Source organism: Sylvia atricapilla, chromosome 9 (assembly GCF_009819655.1).
Source record: "Sylvia atricapilla isolate bSylAtr1 chromosome 9, bSylAtr1.pri, whole genome shotgun sequence".
NCBI classification, from domain to species: domain Eukaryota; kingdom Metazoa; phylum Chordata; class Aves; order Passeriformes; family Sylviidae; genus Sylvia; species Sylvia atricapilla.
Genome location: NC_089148.1, coordinates 28361338 through 28382643, shown reverse-complemented (window position 1 = coordinate 28382643; position 21306 = coordinate 28361338). Strand labels below are relative to the sequence as shown.

At 44.3% G+C, this 21306-nt stretch overlaps 1 long non-coding RNA gene across 1 annotated transcript; it reads left to right on the top strand.

Moving 5' to 3' along the window:
- The first annotated feature begins 3578 nt into the window (after nucleotides 1-3578).
- On the top strand, nucleotides 3579-8188 carry LOC136365245 (uncharacterized). Its single transcript, XR_010744313.1, has 3 exons — nucleotides 3579-4139; nucleotides 7218-7313; nucleotides 7676-8188. It is a non-coding gene; the product is annotated as an uncharacterized lncRNA (long non-coding RNA).
- Nucleotides 8189-21306: the final 13118 nt, after the last annotated feature.

Below are 21306 nucleotides of genomic sequence, written 5' to 3'. Positions count from 1 at the left end.
CATCACCACCCTCAGAGCAAAGTTCACTGCAAGACACGTGCTGTGTTCTTCCTAAGCACTTGGCTAGTTCTCTGTTGGCTTCCAATTAAACCTCACTGTTGCTAAATCTGAATCAATTTTTGCTTTCAGATGTTGCTGAAATCCCCTGAGATTCTTCCTACTTCTTCAGAAGAAGAGCCATTTGTGTACCGAGGCCTATTTTGGATACTAATAATTTGGTTTGTTTGCTCTGTCCCCAAGACTCTGATCCTATCACAGCTCCAGATCCAAGGCAAACCAACCCTGCTGAAATCCAGAGTGAAGCCTTCACCCCTTCCAGGCTTCTTGTTTGTTGCGGTGTTGTGAGTGGTGTTGGCACTCTTTTTAATCACCTCAGCTCGAGGAGTTTGAGTCCCTTGCTGTTGGTAATTTTGATATATAGCTACCATGCTACACAGCAAAAGTATTTCTACTTTCCTACCTCCACATGTGTATGCAGTCAGGAACAATTACCACTGTCAATCCTGTCTGCCTGCTAACTTGGTTTTTTTTTTTTTCCCTGTTGGTCATGCTGTAAATCATTTTCACATTTACAACATTAAGAAGGTGCTCTGAGCAATCATTCTTGTGGTCAACAAACTGTTACTGCTTCTCAAGTGTCATGGGTCACTACTTAATTACTGGATTTCACTCCCAGTTAAAACCATTAATCTTGTCTCCACCACCTTTCTCTGGGCCTCTCAGTCCAGTATGTTTTATGTTAGGCACATAAGTGCTGGGGTTATTTTTTTTTTCTTCATGCCAACAGAGGTTCTGTAGCTGGGATTTCTGGGTATGATAAGTAAGGTCACCCAACAGAGCCTTTCTTTGCCCTAGGTCACTCTAAACTGGGCCTTTCTCCAGAGAACTGAGTTTTTCAAATAGATGCAGAGATACTGAATGCAGCAAAAAAGTAATAAGGGGTCTCTGTGGTGGTGATGCCACCTCATCCATGGGAATTCCCCAAGCTTCATCCCATGGGATTATTGCTGCCTGAAAACATGATGGGTATGAGCACAACAAGAAATTCAGAGTAATCTGGGAAAGCACACATTAATTTTTGAGTCCTAGAGGCTCATCAGGACTTGAACTTATCTGTGGGATCTCCCATGAGCCTTTGTGAGGGTTGGTTCTGCTCTCAGTTTCTCTGCCCTGGGGCAGGATGGAAGCACAGGGCAGCATCCCACTCCTCCCATCAGTTATTGCACTGGTGGGAATTCATGGGTGTTATCCTGCACAGAGAAAGGCTCCCCTGTTGTTCCCTAGATGAAACTGCAGCAAAAACATATTTAGAATTATAAGCACCAAAAAAAAAAAGGAAAAAAAAAATGAACATAAGAGCTACAGAATTCTAACAAAGCTTGTTTCATAGGCCACGTCCACAGCGCGCTCGTACAAAATGCCACGTGAATCACACTTAATTTGCTGCAGAATATACTTTGCTATTTCAGAAAAAAAAAAAAAAAAAAAAAAAAAAAGCAGGCCTGTGAAGGGCAGGAGCTTTGCTGCATGTTAGTTGTAAAAGTTCCACAAGTATGGAATCTATTAAAAACATTATTTGTTTATGATGTGAAAGTGATTAGTCTGTTCCAAAAAACAAAAACATGAAAACCCTGAGTGCCTGGACTTTTCAGGAGAATAGCCACTGCTTCTTCATTATAATAATTTCTATAATAGGGCTCTATTTCTACGATATCTATAATTACTGTAGCATCTTGGTTGCCTTAGCCAAAATGAGGGTCCTCTTGCATGTTCATCTAGAAAACACATTCTCTACCCTGATGAGCTCTAAGCAGGTGAGTGCTGGATGATCACCTCAGGCTGGCAGATGGGGAGCTGAGCTAAAGGCTCACCATGACTTGTCCAGGGTCATGGTGAAGCAACTTGGGTACCTTGGCTCAGCTGTCACCTGGAGCCACATGGCTGGGCTGCTGGAGTCAGAACATTCCAGCGTGAGCACAGGGACATCCATGTGGCCCCAATTACAGACCCAGGGCCTTGGTTTCACTTCCTGGACTGGATACAACAACAGGATGCTGGAATATTTAGGCTGTGTTCACAGCAAGGGATGTTTTTACTTTAAAAGCAAAAAAAAAAAAAAAAAAAAGTCTGTTTCTCTCTAAGACGTCAAATCACAGAAAGACGGGAGTTTTGTAGAAACCTCACTCATTTTTGGCTTCTTACCACCTCTTTTATGAGACTGCTCACTTGATTTTAACATCCTGCTGGTGCTGAAGTGCTCATGGCTTTTGGGGGCACCTTGTGCTTGCTGTCACCCTCCCTTGTGAATGCTCAGTGGATGTTTGGTGCTTCCCGACACACAGCCCCAGAGTGTTCCCTGTTGTTGCCACATCTCACAGATCATTATCAAGGCCTTCTAAAATCCAGGTCTGCAACACTTCCCACTTCCCAGGCTGCACCTCCTCTGCACATGCTGCAAGTCCCACCCCAGAGCTGCCTCTCACCTTTGAAGCCCGGGGCATTTTTGGCAGTCGGGGAATGTGCAGAGCATGCCTGGGTGCAGGTGGCCATGAAAATGCCATCATCAGTGAAAGCTGATGTCAAGGGGAGGAGATTCTGGTCCTTCACTGATGGCTGGTGGTAAAAACAAGTGTCTTTAGGTTTAGCAGCCTGTTGGACCTTTTTGCCTTGTTATTCCCAGACACGGGATGAGACTCTACAAGGTTTTCTGGCCTGTGTGCTTTGAGCCCCGTGTTTCATTTCAACCAGATTTGATTTGGGGTACAAATTAGGCCACTCTCTTTCTGCTTTCTGCTCCTGAAAAGGGTTTCCTTTTCTGCTGAGCTCAGAGTCCTTCCTTTCAGATGTTGTTATCCAGTGCTCCCAGTCTTCCCTCCTCAGAGACTGCAGTAATATGGTGCCTCACCTCTTGCATCACAAATTTCTGCCCATTTTCTGTGACTTCTTGCCTCAAGATCATCCAGTTAGTGCTAATCTTGTTCTCCACTCTGGAGCATTTCTGAACCTAGGGTCATCAGCAACCTTCATTAGCACATTTCTTACATTACATGCCATGGTCACTAATGAGAATTCCCTGCAACATTCCCAATACCCAGCACTGAAGAGCTCCATGAGTAATTCCCTTTAGTCAAAGAATTTCCTTTTCACATAATGTGTTTCCTTTCATACAAATCAACACTTCATGCACTTTTTCAGAACTTGTACAAATTCCTATTTTTTCCTGTAAAGAGCCATTTTCCATGTGGCCCTGTGTGACATACATTACTGAAGTCCAGATCAATTGGATTCACTCTATGTCCTCTAGGAATTCTCTAGCAAAGAAGCCAGAGGAAATGAGTATCTGTCTGGCAAATCCCAAAGTTGTACTCCATCCCAGTTCCCATATATACTTATGTCTTTAATTACTCTTACCTTTGACTGCTGTTTTAAAGCCTTCTGTGCCATTAGAAATGATTGATGGCAACTGATTTGCCTGCTGCTTTTTATAATCTTTGACCAAAAGGGAATCTCAGTGTCCGGGATGCAGCTGACACTTTTCTGGAGTAGGGCTTGCAAACCTTTGGAGAGCAGGTAACCACCCTGCCTACTGAATCCTGTCCTTGGTGAGGAGAACCTGCAGGTTTCCAGAGGCATCTGGACATTTAAGGGTCAGGCCCCAGCATTCCAAGTGGGATCCTGGGCCACAGAAGACATTAGAAGAGCTGTCATTCCCCTTGGTGGTTCTCAGACAAATAACAATGTGTGGGTCACGTTTCTCCATGGCGTTTTCTGCCCAGATTTTATTTGTCCCCTTTCCCCACTTGCTCATCATGAGAAGAAGTTGGATTTGGTTCATGCATTGGCTCCCTAAATTATTGCTCTTTAAATGGAGTTTCTTCTGAAAAGGGGAAATTTATTGTCATGCTTTTGCTCCTGCTTGGAAACACAAGTTTTGGCTTGTATTTACATCTATATTTGTTCAGACTCAGTCAGATGCCCACAGCTTTATCTAAAACATGCAAAACACCTGCCTGTGCTTGCAATAAGAGAAATGGCTACTTTGTCCAATCTGAAAAATACCAGCCAAAAGAGAGGAGGGGGGATAATATGGATAAAGAATAAAAAAGAGCCTAAGTAAACTCAGCAGAAATGAGAAACTAGTAAGTGGAAGCCTGAATGCAACAGAAGGGAAATGGGAATGTGCATGGAGAGTGGCAACAAAATGGTAATTAGTACATCCAACAGGAAGATGTGGATTTGACCTGGGAAAATAAGCAAGGAGAAAAGGGAGAAATCCAGCTCCTTACTGAGAAAATTCTTCCCCAAGAATCTGGCATGGAAAGAGGCCTGGAACGGATGAGAATCTGGATTTTCAAGTGAAGGAATGTATGAGATGAGTCAAGGGAGAGAGAAAGATTTAAGGAAGATTTACTTCTATATCACAGATGGGAGAAGAGATAGCAAAGTAAGTTCTTAATACCTCGAAAATTTCTAGTCAAAAAGAAGACGTTTCTTTCCTCCTTCAAAAATCAATAGGTTGAACTGAAATGAGTGGTGAATTATGAGGGTGAATATGGAGATGCAGCTTGGCTTGGGCTCTGGTGTTTGGCAGAGAAGTGTTTGTCAGCAAATCTGAGTTGTCCCTATCTTTGTTTTGGGTGTTCCTTGCATGCCAAGTGGGAGCAGTGAGTTGTGTCAGGCTGGGAGAGCTGAGGGTGCCTCACAGCCAGGGGCAAGGACTGCTTCCACCAGCCCTGGGGAGGGACCTTGGCTGCCCTGCCCTCCTTTTTTCTCCTTCTCAGAAGCACAAAAATGCAGGATTTAGGAACAACAGGGTGGTGAAAGGCCTCTGTCCCCAAGCAGCTCTGAATGAGGGATGTGTGTCCCTGTCTGTGGTGCAGTTGTGGGGTCGAGGCACATTCCCTGGTGTATGTCCTGCTTTGTCCCAAACAGTTCATGAGTCTGGGAATTCCCAACAAAGGGCATTCTGTTAAATGCAAATAATATCTGGAATACAATCACTGTAAATGTGGTTCGTTTGCCCATTAATTTTATAGATTGTTGAAGCAATTAACAGTGCATAAAGAGGACTTCCTCCTATGCAAGTGTGATCTTGGGTTGAATGGACCTTTGTGACCGTCTCTAAGACAATGGCACAGAGTGGAACTGGAATTTCATCTTGTCTTTATTGCCTTATTTGGGTATTTTTAACAATTTCTAAAATTATTTTTCTTTTTAGTATGCTGACTTTTCATGGTTTAACTTGTTTGGTTTTGTGGGTCAGTACAAATACTTCTAAAGTTAATAAATTAGTATCATTTAGGTAAATTATTTAAATACTCAAGTATATGAACAAATGCAGCCTTACACAGAAAGGCTGTTACATCGTTTACAGCTGGACAGGATCTGCAGCATGAACAGGATATTTTTGGGGGTGATTTCCACTTCATTTGTTTTGTTCCCTCTTCTTGAACATGCCTTTTACTTTTGGTTCCCTGAGTGTCTCATCTGCAGCTAAAAGCCATTTAGCACTGCAGCAGAAATGAAGATTTCCATTTATTTTTGCTGTCTAAAAGTTATATTTTCCCAGTGGGAAACCATCAAAATAAGAGAACCTCCTCTTCCTACATTGCTGCTGCTGTTTGATCTCTCTCCTTCACCTGTAGGTTCTTCTACCATTTGTATTTACCTGGGATCTTTTGCAGATCTTTTGCAATTTTGAATCTTTCTATAGATGGGAACTCTTTCTGCCTTTCCTCTTGGAGATTTTAGTCCTTCCTCTTCCAAGAAAACGTTTTATTTTGAGAGTGTGGGAAGGATAATGACTACAGAAAAGGCAGCACAAGCAAGAAAGGTTAATTCAGCCTCACTGGGCATAACCTCACTTACCCAAAGATGCAGAGAGACAAGCAACAAATTCTCAGTCTTGCTTTTCTACTGATTTGCCTTATTGAAATCAATTTGCATCTTTCAATTCCCACGATGTTCTTACAGTGTCCACGTCTGTTTTGGTGAAGATTTGTTTGGTAGGTAGCTAGAGCTCAAAGTCTTTGCTGTCACAATATCTTTGCTCTTAAAAAAAAAAAAAAATCAGAGGTGCCCACTTGGTGTTTATTATAAGGACTCTTCCTTCCTCATGTGAAGGAACTGATATCTTATTTCTCTCATTAGAGTAAAATATAACCCTTTAAATATGTTGGTATATCATTGCATAAATTATGAGGACTTCTCTGTTGATATGGAATGCAGACTTTTCAGAACTGGAGCACAGAGATGCTGGGCTGTGAATATAAAAAGCAGATGTCTTTCTCCTTCTCACTCAGGAGGTTAAAGCTTATCTGGGTATTTTAACTCTTGAGGTTCTGTGACAGGCAACTTCTGTTGGATAGAGGGAGCTGGCAGGCTCAGGTGCAAGGTTGGGCACCCAGTTAATCCTGGTTTGCTCTTGGGATTTGTCACAGGGTGAAACAGAGTGTCACAAATGTGGAAGGGAAGTTTTGCCACTGTTGAGGTGTTTTGATGTAAATGAAGGGTAAAAGTGACCTGTGAATACCCATGTAGCAGGGTCATTGTCATTCCTGAAGCCCCTATGGCAGACACTCTTCATGGAGCTACTTCCTTGGTTTGCTTATCAACATGAAGTGTATTTCTGCACCCATCACTATGGGGCTTTTGTATATCACCCCTGACACCAAAACAAATAGCAGGAATCTCCCTGTGTAAGGGCTGAGACATCCAGGCTGCACAGGGAGGCTGAACATGGAAAGAAAGAGAAAAAAGCATCTTACCCATACCCTCTGTGCAGAGCAGCAGGTAACACAGAGCCATCTGTGCCATGTTTGGGGGTCCCTTGGGCAGTGGGAATCCTGACATGTTCCTGTTGGTACCATTTCCAGACAGCTGGAGGCATTGGAATTGCACCTGCAGCCTGAGGATGTGGTGGCTGAAAAGGGTGATGACTTCACCATGAGAAAATGAACTTAGGGCTGTGTGTGGAAAATGAGCTGCATTAAAAAAAAAAAAAAAATCTGCAGAAAACAGATATTTGTCATGAAACACTGATTTAAACAAACTGTGAGAGCCAGGCAGATGACTCTAAAATGTGAGGCTGGCCTGTACTTCATGGTATTGCCACAGCAGTTTATAGTGTTTGGAGGGAGAGTTATGACGCAGAACAAATGAGATAAAAAGCTTGTTTAAGTGTGATTAAATGGCTCTAAAAGCTGCCCATTTCACAGGAAGGAGCTGCAGGCACGATGCCAAGCTGCAGCATGCTGTATGCTTCACCAGCTCGTCACAACCATATGGGCTGACTCAGAGGAATCTGTTTTAAGGTAATCCAGATTATTAATTTATGGATGTTCTCATCACCAGGCCCGAGTGTGTGAAGGGAAGATACACCCAGCAAGGTCATAAGGTGGTACCAACATCTTCCTTCTGCTTTTAAAAGCAGCAGTTTGGATGTTTGGGACTGTGTCCCTCTGACATCACCCCAGCAACCATTAGCACTGGTGAGGTGGTCGTGGTCTTGTCATTTCCACATGGAAGTGTATTTGTTGGCAGCCAACACCAACGAGGAAGAATCACTGGGACTGGATGCTCCTGAGAGGGAAGCCAAGTTGCAGATGGATCAGATATCCCTGCAAAGAAAATGCTCATCCAGCCAACGAGTTTCTTCTTTGATGGTTTATCCCAGAGAATTGAGCTGGTCAGAAACGTTCCCATGAAACATCCTTCCTTAAACCTGGCTTATTTTGCTGGAACTGAGCTGAGCACAGTTGACTTTCCCCCCCATGCCTGAGGAAGAGAGCTTAAGGAAACCCACCTGTACTCCTGGCAGATCTCTTCCAGGACAGGAGAAGCACAGTGTGCACAAGTCCCTGGCTCCCGAGCGGATGCAGCTGGTGGATTTGCCCCAAGGCCAGGGATGCAGGGAGCTCTGCAGCTGCCCCCTGAGCCTGACAAGCTCTGACATGAGCTTCACTGGGAGGCTGCAGCAGGGTCTGGGGAGCTTCTGGCTTCCTGGAAACTGCTCTCCTTTAAAAAAAAAAAAAAAACAACCTGAAAAAGGTTTCTGTTCAATTTGGATAAAACCCAAATGTTATATATATGTATTTAAATCAGTACATTTTCAAGGCACTGGAAACACCGTTTTTCGGCCAGTTCCACTTGATAGTTTTATAGTGGCTTTGCCATAATAAAAGAGAAGTGAGACGAAACAGAAAAGCCCTGCTTAGTAACAACGAGGGGTGGGGGAGTGGGAAGAGAGGCCTTAACCAGAGCCAGGCTGCCTGAGCCACTGCTCTGCCAGCAGAGGACAAAATACGAGTGCCAGAATGGGATTGAAATCACATGGGGGCAAAGCTCCGCATCGCAGGAGCAACCTCCACCCCGAGCAAACCAAAGTGCTCTTTGGGGTGCTCTGTCCTGAGTGCTCACTGCTCCAGGAGAGTTATTTCTAAGGCATATCCCAGCAGATGCTTTCAGCCTCTTGCGGCTGTCTCCCCACATATGGAGCTTTGCTTTGTCACCAGACCGTGCCAAGGATCCAGTTCTCCTTTTGACAACAAAGAACTGTTTTTATTTACTATGAAAGCTGGTCTGGCCTTGGCTCTCTGCTCTGTAAATTATTCATCTCGTGGCAGTAGCAGCAGAGCTCCTCTCGCCTGTTTCTTTCCAGAAAACGATCAAGACCAGGTTTGGGGGGAGGAAGAGGTCAAGGGGAGGAGTAAGTGAGGCAGAATGGACTTAATAGCTCGGTGTCTTCATTAACATTAAGCAGGCAGGTGACCATCTCCCCCCTGGATAATGTCCCATCCTCCCCAGTGCTGGGAGTAGCTGTGGCCTGTCCTGTTTCTGCGTGGGGGACTGAGCAATAGATCAGCAATTACAGCCAGCAGCACTCCTGACAAGGTTTTTCTTTCTTGCTTCCTAACTCACCTCCCTTCTCAGTGGAGGTACTTGTCTGAACCACACAGTTATAAAAAAAAAAACTGGTTGCAGGAGATCTCTCAGCTAGATCAGGACTTTAATCAAATTTAGATCAGATGAGCCATAGCTTGGAAACAACCATGGAAGCAGATGCAAGATCACCCTTAGATAATGCCTTCCAGAGCTGAATTACCCAGCTACATAAAGTTTTTGCACTACACTTACACACTTCTCATATTGCAATCTGTGTTGCACCTTCTATTAACTTTCTCTCTTTACCTAGAGTGTTTTTCTGCATGACCACTGTGACCTCCCTTCCCACAGCTGTTGGACATGTGGGTTTCCTCTCCTGCCTCCTCTCCAGCAGGCTGTACAAGCCCTGCTGCTGTGCCCTGGCTTTTCCCCCAGCTGGCAATGGACTGCTGCATCATTGATTGCCACGCTCTGGGTCCAGCTGTCCAGCCCCTTTTCCACCCATACAATGGTCCATTTGTCCAGTCCATGCTTCCTCAAATTGCAAACCCACAACCAGGAGAAATAGGGCCAGAAGCCTTCTTAAAAGCAAAGCGTAGCACTGCTCCTCACCTTGTCTCCACAGCCAGTCATCTCATCACACGAGACAATCAAACTGATGTGCTTTAAGTAGATCTGTGTTGGCTATTCCCTGTTTATCTTCTAGAACTTCCGCTGTGTGGAAATGGACTCCAGAACATGAGTTCCATTGTCCTTCCAGGGATGGAGGGAAGCCAGCTGCCTCAGACCCTTTTTCTACCTTTCTGATAGATGGATCAGATTTTCCTGCCTTTAAGGACTTGTCTTGATCACTGTGATTTTTTTTGGTGTTAAACGCTCCCTTACACACATAACCCAGCTCCTTCAGTACCCTGAGGTGAAACCCATCCGTCTCCATGGATTTAGATCCTGTGTTGTCTCTAGCTTGTTGCTCCCCCACTGTTGGCTGTTCCTTTCTTTCCCAAGCAATTCTGGTTTGCGCTGAGGTCTAGGAGGAAGATTTACTGGTGAAGACAGAGGGGAAAAAAAGGGTATTTAGTACTTTGGATTTTTTCAGACTGAAAGTGGTGGCTGTCAGGAGGCTGTCTGCCACACAAATGACAAATTTTCCATTTGAACTGGTTAATGGGACTGCAGGGTAAGATGTTGTAATCATGTAGAGCTCAGTGTGAGGCAGGGATTTGCTTTGCTCAATATCTGAGTTCCGGCAGATCAGTCTCATACAGTGGGAACCCAAGGGAGGATGAATTCTCCATGCAACTTTGATATGCTTGTGTCTGGTCTTATTTTCATGGATATTTTGGGCAGTAAGCCCCTTATCTCCAGCTATGTGAACAGTTTTCTAAACATCTGTCAGTAGCACCCATGCCCATCTTGCTAATTTGGAGTGCCAACCCTACCAAATCTGTATCCCACCACTAAAAACGTGATGCAATTTAAATTGTGGCGTGCCTCGCTTTGTTCTGTAAACTTTATTTGCCAGGCAGTCTTTAACCATAGGAAGAAACCCATTTCCAGAAGGAAAACATTAGTGATGGGTACAGTTGTGAGGGGTGGGAGTTGGGGTTGGGGCTGAGTTGGGCCCTGGAGGTCAGATGGTTATCGGAACCAGCTGAGCTTGAAAAACCCAGAGAACAAATAGGTCTCTGGCATTTAGGCACTATATTAAATAGGATTTGTGGTACTTTCTGCTTCAAGCCGTGCCAAAAATAGCATGAGTAGCCTTTCTTGTTGAAAAGTGGCACATCTGGTCCCAGTCCTGGTTGGAACCACTGGGGCACAAAAAAACCCCCATGCTGCATTACTATTATTTGTTTTGAAACCTTTACTGGAGGATTCAACCTAGGCTGGATATTCATAATGCTCTTGTCTTTCTCAAGCTGTGCACTCAGCAGCAGAGCAGTTCAAGTGTCAGAAAGCCCTGATCATCAGGGAAAAATGGGATCTGCTCCTGCTCTGCTCCTGTGCTCTGTCCCCCCAGAGTTCCTGGGGCACCAACATTTCTGAAGTAATACAACATCCTTGCACAGAGGAAGAGTAAATTTAGCCAGCCTACAGAAGGAGAAAGGGCAGAAAAATGAATTTATTTGGTGGGGCAGCATGATGACAGCAATGGGGGGTAGCTTGGGTCTGTACTGGCCCTTTTTGGGTCCTTATTTCCAGGCCAGCTTCCCCCTTACTGGCTCATACCACCCACCACACTGGGAGGGAAGGCAGAAACAAGAGAAGTGGGTGGATTTAATCCTCTATTTCAAAGATGTTGCTGCTGGGTTTGCAGATGGTGGCAGCAGATGACAGAAACGAGCTCATTTTTCCTCTGATCATTTCTTTCATCCCTAATAATAAAAATAAAAATCTTAAAACAAAGAACTCCTACTAGAAATATGGAGTTTTCCCCTTCTCTGTTTTTTGATTTTTTTTTCCATGAGAAGTATGTAACCAGGGAAAAAGAGAATAAATTATTGCAATAATCTCAGGAGTATATTTCCCAGATATCTCAGTGATGGCCCATTTCACATAACTCCTATAGTTCCTCCTGCTACAGGCTGATGCAAGGCATGACATGGAGGGATAGTTGTCTCATCCCTGTCTGCATCTTTCCCCTCTTGGTCGCTGTTTCTGAGCTTGGATTTGCCAGTGGCTCCTGTCCCTTTCTTTCATGGGGACAGAGGAAGTGACATGGATTCCCCAGCCAGGAGCAGGCTGGTTAATCCAGACAGCATCCTGACAGGAAGGCAAAATGTGGCAGTATGGACAGTTGGGCTGTGTTGCCAGCTCTGAGCTGACCCAAGGGCGTAGACTGAGCTCCCAGTACCAAGTGAACCGTGCACTGCCTTGGAAAACTTCCTGAGGTTTCAATCCAGTCCTGTTCAGCAGGACATATTTGGAGTACAGAGAAGGAACTTTAGGACCTGCTTCCAAGAATTGCAGCATGACATTTATTTCCCTGAGTTCTGATTAAACAGGGAATAGGCAAAGGGAGATTTAGCCATCAGATGTTTTCTTGTCTTGTTGCTCTTTGAGCTCAGTTTGCTTTTAGACTCTGCACTCCTGAATTAGACAGCTGGACTGCCAGTAAGAAAGAACCACCTTCTCTTTTTTCTTTTATTTTTTTTTCTTTTCCTTTTTTTTCTTTTAAAGGAAGGATACAACAGGTGTGATTCCCAGAAGCAGCTCTCCTTGCATGATTCATGCACTTCAGCAACACCTCGTCCTCCTGCATTCTCAGTTTTCCACTGTGTGTTCCTGGTGGGATGATTTGTGCTGATCTTAGCTCAACAGGCTTTATGGGTCCCCCGGTTATAGCCTAATAAGTGGGGTGTAATTATTAAAGGAAAAAACAAAACCATACCAAACCCTTCAGGACATTTCTTGAAATAATATGAATTGCCCATTCAGCTGTTCACACACTGCAAAGTAGAACCCAGACCCCTTCTTGAGCTGAAATCCTTCTTGAAGCCTGGACCCCATTGAGGATTTAGGACTGGATTCTCATTTATACTAAGGTCTCTTGAGCCAACAAGTACAGGATGTAAATTATTTTTACTCTCACTTTCACATGAGAATTAGGCCTTTAGAGTCAACTTGAGTTACCTTCTGCTGGCTGCAGCAGTCATACATGACCACCTGTTGTTTCTTGGTTGAGCTCAGCAGTATTTAGGTTCTTTTGGCAGGAATTCCTCCTTTTTCTGCGTGTTTTCATAGCCCTGGCCACTAGGTGCTACTGCAACACAGATGCAGTGATGGCTGAATGGAACCAGCCAAAATCTGGGAGCTCAGCGTGGAGCTCAGGATGTTTCTGTACCTCTGGTGATGCCCATTCTGAGCTGCTGAGGGGATGGCCTGGGGGGCCTTGGGGATGGTAAGAGGAGTTTTGGGTGCTGTGGTGACACTCAAACAACCTCTCCCAGGAACTGAACCCCAGAGAAAAGGGCTTGGAGGAGGAACTCCACTTCCTGCAGCTGAGGATGAAGTATGGGAGAGCACTGACTGCACAAGGGAATGATGCCTTTGGCCACTGTCAGTGGAAGACTTAAAACTAAAGGTATGTTCTGAGTATTGCTGCATTGATAGAAGCATTGATTGAAAGGGACATCAAAGATCATCTCATTCTGGGCAGGGACACCTTCCACTAGATCTGGTTGCTCCAAGCCCTGTCCAGCCTTAAACACTTCCAGGGATGGGGCACCCACTGCTCCTAGAGTGAGGCACTGATCTGTGAGCTCATATCTCACTCCTTCTCAAATGGTTCACTCATAGGTCATAGAATCATAGAATTTAGGACTAAAATGAAAGCTTGGACCTTCTAGGGTGACATCCTCAGTGTAGTAAAAACCAGACTTCAGTGGTGTACCTGGTATAGAGACCAGCTGGTGGTTTGTTGGCAAGAGTCACTTCCAAAAAAGCCTCTTCTCAGCGTTGTATCAGGAGAGGAATACCATCTATATTCCATGGTTATTTCTGCTTTCTGTCTAACCCTGTTTGTGCCTTCCCATTTGTTTGGATCCACCTTGGAGTGTGGAAGAGGTTCTCCTCAAACACATGCAACGAGGAATCAAATAGGGAACAAAAATATATACGTTAGATCTGGGAACAAAAATATATGTGATGGATCTGCTCTGTATTCTTCTACTGCACTTTATTTCTGGTTTATATTTTGGGTGCTCTTTTTCCCCTGGAAGAAAAGGAATTCTTAACAAAACAGAATGTGCAATCAAAGCAACAAAACAAAACTTGTTCTTTTAAAACTCAAAAGTGAAAAATCTGGTTTTAGGAAAATCATGTTTCTTCGTCTGGCTTCATTTGATATCTTCAATCCTCAGCATGATGCTGTCTTTCATAAGACTTAATTTGTGTAATAAAAACCAGCAATAAAAGGCAGCAAATGTTCCCTTTGCCCTGTTGCAGCTAACTTTGATTCATCTGGGCTGACTTCAGCACCTCCAAGGAGGCAGCAGAGGGACAGTTTGTACAACTCAGCCTTAGAACAAACACATTAAATGGAGACAGAGACTCCTCATTCTCACAGGCTCTGATTTGTTCCCCTGAGCAGTTTTCTTGCTGCAACACAGCCCAAGGATCCCCAGGTCTCAGGGGTCCCTGTCCCAGCTCAGCTCCTTCACACCATCGCAGTCTGGGCTCTGGACACTGGGATCTTTGTGTGATTTCTTTTTCAGGGTGAATGGGCCATCTGCCAAGAAGGTCGGGCAGAGAGCTCTGTGCATTTGGTAGTTCTGAATAATTCTGCTGCTGTCTTATGTAAAAGAAGTGAGAATGCAGGGATTTTTGTTGGTATCCTCTAATGCTCTGATAGTTCTTTACTCTCGGCTTCTAAGAAAACAAGAAACAATCTTTATCTACTGAGCTTGTAAATTTTGATTACTCTTGACATGGTCTACTGTTCTATGCTCTTTTAATTACTCTCCTGCCTTGTATCCAGTCGGAGCTGGAATTCAGAGCTGATTTGGTTTTTCATGCATGTAATGCAACTTAAAGAAAAGCACTTCACTAGAGAGCTTAGACATTGTTTGGTCCTTGTTTTATTGCTAAACTTTGCCTTTCTTTAGTTGAATGCAGCATACAAGCTAGAGCAGACCTTTGTGAACAGTATCTTAGTACTTGTTATTATTTTATTTTTCAGCTGCTGCCTGAGAAGCTTGGCCATTCCATGCTGAGCCCTTGCAGAATGGCAGTGTGATTGTCCTTCTGGTGCCCTCCTTCAACACGATGCATTCCACAAAAAAAATGACATGACCAGTCAGGGGCCACTGCAGATCTGCACAGGGTCATCCATCCTGTGCTGCCAGTGGGGTTTGAGAGGCAAATACAGAAATCCAGCTCACACCTCTTCCAAAAGAGCTGTGCTGGGTGCTGAATGCAGGTAGTGCTGGGCCATGAGGGGATGGCTGGCACTTAGCTGCCCTTTTAATAAGGTTGGTACTACTTGATTTTATCTGTTTTAAGGCAAAAGGAGCATTTCCTCCCCCTTTTATGCTGTCTTTCAAGGACTTGCAGATTCTCCAGTTCACTGGATGACCTTTGGTGCTGGTAACCACTCCAGGGCAGAAATCACTATCTTTTCAGGCATGTATCCAAAGTTCCTGCTCAGCAGCACATGTTCAAATGAGAGTTTGCTAAGTAACAAACTCTCCATCGAAACAATAAATTCCTGAGGTGCTGCTGTGTTTGCTTCAGTCAAATGCTGAACCTCAAACCTCATCCCAACCTGGTCTTTAAAACAGCTCTCCAAACCTGGCATTTTCATACTGGTTGGAAAAAACTATTAAGAGAGCTCGAAGAAACAGGTCCTTGAAAATTCTTTTAATGGAGATTGAAGGAGGAGAGGAGTTTGGCAATGCAAGATAAGCAGTGATATTACGAAATTGTAAAGCTGTCTCCTACTGAAACGAGGCTAAATGATTTGGAACACCCTGAGAAAAGAAATGTGCACCATCAGCAGTAATGAGCTTGAGAGAGAGTTTGGCCAACACCAAAAATTTTAGATTTGGATTGGGACTAATTTGTCTTCCAATTTTGCATGGTTTCTCTGTACTCAAAATAGTCTCCTTTGAAGGCACTAAACCAGACCATTTAGTTCCCATTACACCAGTAAAACCCTGTCTGGACACTTCCCCACACACATTAAGTGCCCTGTTTGCTGTCCAGTGTCACCTTTTGGCCACACAGACTGATTCTGTTGTAAATAATCATACCAGGATAATATTTCTCAGAGTGCTACATTGCTGTTGTTGCTTGAATACTACTTTGGGAAGAAACAGTTTAGAAGGACCATTCAACTGGGGCTCTTTCAGGCTTGGACACTTGAAAACCATCAAGACTTAAAATACTTTGTCTGACTGTTTGGTATATTGCAGTAGACTGGCTGGTGAGTGTGTTTGTCACCATCTTCTCCAAGACAGGATGTGACATGAATCTTGTAGAGCCAAACCTCACCAAAAAAAGATATTTTTCTTCAACTCAAGTGATGGATCGTGCCTTTTAGGATCTGACTGCAGGGCTTAGTGTACTGACAAAATGTCATTTTTCATGGTCATAAAGTGGTTACAATAGATCTGAAGTGAACCACAAGTACTTAGGAACAATTTTTATCTGCTACTCAAAGTTCCATGTGGATTGCTACATCTTTCCTTTAAACAATTGTTATTGTGCTTTTTGTGCAAACATTTGCTTATGGGCTGAGCCTGGAGGTTACAAGTTCAGAGTTTTCTCTGGTCTTGATTGATGGTTGACACTGGGTCCTGCAAACCTTTGGGAATGTAGATCTCCAAGAGCTCTTGCTTTACATGATCACATCCTTTCCATCTCCCTGCCTTTACTCTGTGGCACAGCACAGAGTATTTTGCTTCTCTAGTGGTCATGAAACCCCTTGAGGCTCCTGCTGTGGGCCAAACCAGCCCTTCACACCCACCTTGCCCCCAGTCCAGGCCCTCTGTCAGGCAGGTGGCGCAACCATCAAGGGCATCAGGAGATGCCAGACCTGAGCAAATGCATCCACCAGAATTTCATTTATTGCCATGACAGGCAGGCACTGAACACAGACCTCTTTAAAGAATATTTACTGACAGAACTGTTCAAAAATATATTTATCTACAGACAAAAAAAGTCTTACTGAAACAGTGATCTTAATTCTATAGAACTTACCAGCCCACCTGCAGCTCCAGTGCTTCCAGAGGTAGCCAGTGTCCAGGAGCACTCAGAGCAACTCTGAGTTGTGTAGTTTGAAATCTTCTACCAAAGGAAATAAACCTTCCTGGAACCACCAGAACTGCAAGTTGCACAGAGGTGATTGCTTCTGTGGGATGCCAGTGGGGGACGGTCCAGAATCAGTCAGTATCACTTGCATTTTAATTCGTTTAGATAATCCTTAATCCTTGCTGCCTCTGATAAAAGAAGGCTGAATTTACCCTGAAAGTGCTTGGGGGACTGTGCTGCAGACCAGCCTCTGCAAAAATTGGTACCTGTATTTGGCCTCTGATGTTTACCAGCAGGACTAAAAACACCAACACGTGCTCTCTTTTTGTATCCACTGCTTTGACATAGGGCTGCCTTGGTTTTGGTCACAATACTCCTTTTTGTTCCCCTTGGTTCTTTCTTTTCTTCTTTGCTTTGACACCTCAATTTTTGTCTGCTAATTTGTTATATTTCTGGCACTGGATAGCTCTCTGGGCCAATGACTTTTAAGAGCCTCTGGAGCAGGAAAAGAGCCAAAGCTGGAGAAAGGCTTGGAAGGCACACTCAGCAAAGAACACAGGTGCAGCCATGGGCAAGAGCTGGTCCAAAGGAACAGGAGTCAGCTTTCATCTTGAAGGCCAAGGATAAACCTGCATCCACTGCCTCTGCTGCTGAGTAATTCCAGTTTCAGGCTGGGAAGGCTGGAGTCAGCTGTCCTGCAGGAGCTGTGCTGGGCAGTGACTGCAGTCTGCTCCCCTCCACCACCCAGCTCAAAACTGTGGTCAAACTATGGTTGGACTCAGTAATCTCAGAGCTCTTTTCTAACCTAAATGATCCCCCAGTTCTGAATGCTGATGGGATAATCAATAAGCTGTGCAGGTTGATTAGGAAGTTACTTAAGGTTCGGTACCTTTCCCTTCCTCAGATGCCTGAAATATGGAAATATATGGTGTTGAAAACCTCATTCACCATGACTTACTTTTCTTAGGTGGCCAGTTCTTCCCCTGAGAGCCTTAGGGATTGTCCCACACAAAACTACCTGGCCTTCTTGTGATGACAGCAGTCAGACATGGTCATTCCTTGCTTCATTGCCCAGAGTAGAAACATCTCTTTACAGAGAGGGTTAAGGATGTTCCATGTTTAGCATGATTAGGTATTAGGCAGTGTTAAAATTCATCCATCCCCCTGATCCAGTGAGGACAGCTCTGAAGTGACCTTGTGGAAAACTCTGAGGAGTTTCTCTGTGATTTCACATAGGCCTATCCCCATTGCAGATGCCTTAAATCCATCCAGCCCGTGCCTTTTATGAGTCCTCAACAGATGAGTGAATCTGGTGCTTATGCAAAAGAAGGGCTTATTTGTTTTACCCCCACGTTTCAGAGATTTGCATCATGCTTCACATAATTTTGATGATTTCTTGTTCCCCATCCCAAGCTGCCATCCAAGCGTTCTGTGTAGCTCAACACTGCTCATCTGGGAGAAGGAAAGAAATCTGAGCAGGGCTTTTACAGGCCAGGACAGAATGATGAAAAACTGTGTTGTGACAGTGTTGTATCAGCTCAATTTGAAATGATTCAAAGTTCCTTCTCTCCTTGGGAACTCACAGAGGGCAAGAGCAAAAAGCCCCTGTATTTGTGCAGTGCATGGGGTTTGTCTAAAAGCTCCTTGAAAACCATTGGCAAGTGGCCTCTGCATTAGGGCCATTGTAAGAAATGAACTTTGTGACTGGATCAAAAAATTGTTTTGAGTCTTTTCTGCTCTTTCAGAGTCAAATTCTGCAATACCCTCAACCATCTGTATTCGACAAACCCACATACTGAGAAAAGTGAGCAAATTAGAAGACGCAGTGTCTGTATAGTAGCAGAGAAATACCTGAATGCATTTTAGGAGCTGAATGTTCTTATCCTGCACCCAACAAACAGAGATATATTCCCTCTCTGTGTTCCATTGCTAAGAGAGATTTTCCTAATCACAGTATCTTTATGTTCCAAACTTTAAACACCACAGGTTTTACTCGAAAGTGTTGAGTAAAACTGAGCTGTGGAGCCTCTTCGGTGGGAAATGTGAACTTCCCTGCTTGTCCCTTTCAGCTGTGACACCAAATAAATAACATAAATATTGCAAAATTACTCTCCCCCACCTACCCACCCCCTTGGCACGTGCAAAATTTGCTCTGCACACTCACACAGCCAGCTGGTTTGGACCCCAATAGCAGTCTGTGGGGTAACGAGGCAAAACCTTCAAAAGCAAAGATGCTTGGGCATTGTGCAGCCAGCTGAAAGGAGCAGTTATTTTCAACCTGCCTGAAAAAGCCCAGGGTGTAGGAGCAGTAGGGTGAATTACCCCTAATTGTGGGCAGAAGTAATGAGCTTTCATTCTTCCTTTGGTAGGGAAGGCAGCAACTGCAGCAGCCTTTCTTCTACTTGTGACAAGAGGTGAAATACACATGTGATGGGGAAACAAATTAATTGTGAGGGTCCTAATTAAAATCACTGGGAGAGGTATTGCATTACAGTGCAAAGAAACAGATGAATATGACCTTTCTGTGAACTTCTCAACCCTGCTAGAAGCATAAATTTGAAGTCTCCTAGCGGAAAAGTGTTCTGGCACTGAACTGGTGTCTACAATCAGGATTTTGTCTGCAGGTATCAATGCACAAAATCTCTGCCTCGTGGAGCTCTGAGTCCCCTGAGGCTCCTTATGTTTTGCCTTCGTTTGTTATAGCCCATGTCAGAGGGTTTCAGTGGCCTGGCCCAGCTTTGGCTGCTCCCCTCTCCTCCCAGCCTCCAGCATTTCCTTCGAACACGAGGAACAGCTCTGCAAGGAGGTGGTGAGAAAGGCCACGGTAAGCGGAGCAGAACGAAAAGCTGTGTCCTGCAGGAACGTTTGCTGGAGATATATAACTTTTGTCTGCTACCAATTGTCACAAACAGTTAAGGCGAGCAATTTATGGCCGCGTGGCTCACATTTACCCCGCTGGATTTCCAGCTCTGGCTCCTGCCTGGCACATTGCAATGATTCCTCCTGATTTTTTAGCTTAGGGCAGGGCAAGATGAGCATTATGAAACAGATACACCCCATTTCTTTAAAGGACTTGAGGGTTTTTTGGGGGTTTTTTTATTGGCTTCCTCATCATTAAGGAAATGCTTTTGCTGAGTGACAGCTGTTTCTGCTCAGAAACGGGACGCAAAGTTTGGCTTTGTTTTAATCCTGGGATGTTTATCACAGCACTTTGAAGCGTACACCCTTCATTTTCCCCTTCTCTATCTCTCCGAAGCTTTGGGGTTGAGAAGAAGCAGGAAGAAGAAGGGTTTTTCAAAGGGATGTTTCGCTGTGAAAAGTTCAGCTTTGCTCTCATATGTGATTTTCCTGGTTGGCAGCTTTATGGCTAAAACCCCCGTTTTAAAACTGGTGCACACTGGTGATATCATGAACACGCCACATGGTGTCTGATGGCTTTCAGTGACAGCAGATTTATAGCATTTTCCCTCATAAAAATCCTCTCCTCTGCCAAAAGAAGTCCAGCTGGAGTTACAAAATTGCTAAATGGACCCTGCTACAGTGAGGAAGTTTGGCCTTTCCAAAGTCCCCTCCATCTGTGGTGTGCAGTGCACATCATGACCTGGTACCCTGGGAATCACACAGCATCCACGGGAAGGCTCCTTATTCCTGTGGAGACACAGGATCTGAGAGCATATGGGGTCTGTGTGTGCTGCTTTGCAATTAATAGGAAGTTCATCTTATTCCATTGTTACCAAGTTTTATTCAACTCAGCACTTAAGATACTGGTAAAAGGCCCTAAACTCCCCCCAACTGCAAGATATTTCACCCCTGAAATCTGAGTGCCTCCAAACAGACCTAATCCCTTCCTGAGCGCTTGGGAAGTGGTTAGTGGAGCTTGGATGTCACCCCAAAGAGATCTTGGTTAATAATTCTTTCACTAGGAAATGTGCTCTGAATCTGCTGCGACTCTCTGACCACTAATGGCTTTCGTGTTGCTCACTGTGAAATTCATAGGCAATTAGGGGAATGGAGACAGATCTGATAGCTAATTGCTGCAAAAATCGTCCTCTGCATGGCTGAAAACCAGAATTCCTCAGCTGAAGTCCACAAATGTCTTCGTGCAAACTGAAGGAGTCCCTCAGTGGCGCCTGTGTGGTGAGGATTTGGGGATACTGAAGCAGTGTGGGGAGGATTTGGAGGAACTGGGCTGGAAGTAGCAGAAGCAACCTGGATTTCCCATCACTCCAGAGACCCTGCACTACCCATGCAAAGGCACTACTGGCTCTCCTAGCCATGGGGTGTTTGCAGAGATTGTTGGAGTTTTACTTCTCAGCCCTGTTGCCTTTGGGGAACAACTGTGCCATGAACAGAGTGTAAGGGACATATCTGCACAGGACTAAAGGACAACTTCATAGCCAGCTCCCTAGGAATTCCCATTCTTCTTATCAGTTTAAGACTAGAAAGTCCAGATCCTTGCTTGCTTTAGTTTTTTTGATTGGGAGGACAGTACTGTTTGAAAGGCATCACTGAAAATAGATACATATATATATATTGATCTTTATACATATATATATATGCACACACATGTTATATACATTATATACATACACACACGTTATATACATTTAAAAATATATATATAATTTGTAGCTGACATCCTGGCAGGAGTAAAGGGAGTGAAAAGAAAAA